The sequence below is a fragment of the Octopus bimaculoides genome, chromosome 23 (assembly GCF_001194135.2).
Source record: "Octopus bimaculoides isolate UCB-OBI-ISO-001 chromosome 23, ASM119413v2, whole genome shotgun sequence".
In the NCBI taxonomy this organism is placed as follows: Eukaryota; Metazoa; Mollusca; class Cephalopoda; order Octopoda; family Octopodidae; genus Octopus; species Octopus bimaculoides.
In genome coordinates, this window is record NC_069003.1 from 11917026 (window position 1) to 11920716 (window position 3691).

Below are 3691 nucleotides of genomic sequence, written 5' to 3' on the forward strand. Positions count from 1 at the left end.
TTCATTTTATTAAGCACATGAAAAGACATTCGAGCGAAGTCGTTGCCAGTGCCACTGGACTGGCTCCTGTGCAGGTGGCACGTAAAATACACCATTTTGAGCGTGGCCGTAGTCAGTACCGCCTGACTGACCTTCGTGCCGGTGGCACGTAAAAGCACCCACTACACTCTCTGAGTGGTTGGCGTTAGGAAGGGCATCCAGCTGTAGAAACTCTGCCAAATCAGATTGGAGCCTGGTGTAGCCATCTGGTTCACCAGTCTTCAGTCAAATCGTCCAACCCATGCTAGCATGGAAAGCGGATGTTAAACAATGATGATAACCCCTTTCCCTTTCTTTTAAAGAAGGTTTGATTTTGTAAAAGAAATGAATATAATTGATTGAATTATTTCTTATAATTCTGCTAGTTCAATGCAGAGAAATCAAAGATAAAGTTGATCTTAGCAACATTGCTAGCAGAAAAGGAAAAGAAGCACCAGACTAGATACAGCAATAGAAAAAAAAAGTAATAAAAAGAAAAAAGCTGTACAATGACTATCCAACTTCTTTTCATTAACATATGTTATATTAATCTTTAAATAACTGGAAGATGCTTCAGCACTCCCAGAAATAGTTTAGTTAACTTATTTCTATGAAATAAATTCTTTCAAATACCCAGAAGGCTAGAAGTAGTTGATTGCTTCTGTAACCCATGTGACATAAGTAGCAGCAGAAGTGTGTGTTTTGAAAGCATAGTAGCTTGAGTAAAAATGAGATGAAAAGTTCAGGGAATTATTAGTTACCTTTGTTGACAACAAAGGATAGATTGCACATGTAGCCTTATTTATCACTGATTCATTCATCACTGATCTGGGATAACACAGTATGCTCAGTTGTGAACTATGTTATGCTTGTCATGGATTGATCTGTGATAACATGGGTTGGTGACAGTTGAAGATGCTGCTTCCATCACAGAAATGCACACTAGCGACCACCCACAGTGCTCAGTTACCCAGAATGCATCGACTGCTCTTTGTGTTTACATGACTGCTGCAATGCTGCATGTTTTTTAAATAGATTTACATACTTCGACTCATCAACATGGGACAAGTTGTTCCATACACAAAATGATTACAGATGATTAATTTATCACTGTATTCTTTTGGAACCAATCCCTGTGATAAACAAGGATAAATGTACAGTGTTTGTGTATGAAGTATGATGTTACATCCACTGGCTCAGGAATGAAATTTCCTGAATGGGTGCAAATCCAGGTACAGAATTTTTTGCAAACAAGGTTTTATTTTTTATTTCTATATTTATTTTTGTTGAGAAGAAACCTAACTTCAAGCTAATTTTTATAGATCACTTTTTACGCAGTTTTCTAAACTTAAGAAAAATTAGTAGGAGTGCAAACTTTGATTTTGCACCCCCAAAATTTTAGGAAGTGCACTTGCACTCTCTGCACCTGGGACCATGGTTGAATTGTAGCAAAATATGGGCATTGAATGCAAAGGATGTACTAAAGCTGGGAAAATATAAGGCAGTGTTCTTTGCAGAATGTTTTATGTTAGTGTGCATGAACAGCAGTGTATGAATGAGTTGTGAGGAAAAGCTGTGTATAAAAGGAGCCAGAGATAGTATGCTAGAGAGGATATAGTGCTAATGCAGACATGATGCGTATGAGGAATGACTTCTAGATAAAGTACCAGATGGAACCAAGTGAAAGGAACTTGTGGGAGAGGAGGACATGGGGAAGAAGAAGTAAAAGCTGATCTCATAAAGTGATTTCTACTGTTGCCCTGGGGCAACCAATGCTGAAGGAAAGTGTGCAGAAGTCCATGTGTGTGTTCGTCCCCCACCCATCCTGCTTGATAGCTGGTTTTGGTTTGTTTATGTTCAAGTAACTTAGCAGTTTGGCAAAAAGTGACTGATGGAATAAGTTACCAGATTGGTAAAAAAATAAAAAGGAATTGGAGTTGATTTGTTTGACTAAACTCACCAAGGCCCCAGCATGTGTTCCAGCATGGCCATAGTCCATTGACTGATACAAGTAATAGAAAAAGATTAATTATGTCACTTGTTTATAGTATAGGCTTGTAGTAGAATAGTGCTGAAGTAAGTAGACACCTGTGTTCACTACTTCCAAGAACTCAATCAGTCTGGCCTGATATATAATCGTGTGTGTGTGTACATTAAAAATGGAGTAGGAAGGAAAGTAAATTGTTGTAATGGGGCATTGATAAAAGGTTCATCATCATCATCATCATCATCATTTAACCCTTTAGCATTCAGGTTACTCTCTCAAATGTGATACTTATTCTCATTATTTTGAATTACTCAGGCATTGTCTTGCACCTTTAAGATTTCTGTGATGTGATTGTATATTTTTAGAATGACATTGTAGGGTAAGTATGCAATATCAGATCTGGCCATCTTGACCATAAAACAGGTAGGATATTTGGGCCTGATATGGCTGGTTTAAATGCTAAAGGGTTAATGTCTGTTTTCCATACTGGCACGGGTTGGATGGTTTGACAGGATCCAGCAAACTGCCGGGCTGCATTGGGCATGGTTTCTATAACTGGATGTCCTTCCTAACACCAACCACTTTCCACAGCGTACTGGGTGCTTTTGTTATGTCACTTGCGCTTGTGAGGTCACCAAGTAACATTCAAGACAGGAACAGAAAAGAAAGAGCTAAGGTGGACTGTACTACCCCCTTAGCGGGTAGTGGAAGAATTCAGTGGTGTGTTGAAGAAAAGTGGGGCAATAAGGGGGTGGCCATAAGGGGGCTACCAATATAAAAATTCCAAAACAATGAGTTAATTAGGTTAAGTTTTATATGTGAAATACAGTTGTTTGGGATTTACTAAAAAAAGCAGTCTATGTTTGTGGTGATGAATTGAATGGGGGCACAAGGGATGTGGCATGGGTGCCAAGTGGGTGACAGCCCCAAAAAGTTTGGGAACCACTGGGCTAATGTAAAATAGAGGGACAAGCACAGGCATCTTGCTATACAAAAAATATATGGCAACTTCACATAATATATGGGTGAATGAGAGTAGCTGGATAGAAGATAAAGATGATAGTGATGGGGTGTCACAAGAAGGTGAGGATGAAAGAATATGGACTGTGGATCAGGTGGGATGGGGAGAGGGTGTGTTTCATAAAAGTGTGAGGGAAGAGTAACAGATGCTTGGAGAAGAATCTCGTGAATGATGAACAAGGTTGGTGGTGTGGTTGAAGGGAAATGAAGTAAGATGAGAGAGATAGAAGTGGCTCAATGCAGTGGATAGATCAGAAGGTAGAGGGATGGTGTGCAAGTTGTAGGGGAAAAAAATGGGGCAGTAGTTAACCCTTTAATGTTTAAGTTGCTCATTGGTCGTTTCAAATAACGGTCATGGATGCGTAATGCACAGACCAAATAAATTTAATATAGATTCATCCTATTTGAGCCCATTTTTCTATTTAAGGTTTTCTTCGATATATTTTTTTAATAGGATGAATCTATATTAAATTTATTTGGTCTGTGCATTACGCATCCATGACCGTTATTTGAAACAACCAATCAAACGAATCCATGTGTTTTAAATTTTATATTACTTTCAATTGCATTGTTATTCTTTCTCCATTTCTAACAAAACTGTCCGATGAACGGGAACGTGAAACTCAGAGTAACAGTTTTTTTGTTATATTTCTGCTGCTTTTAAAT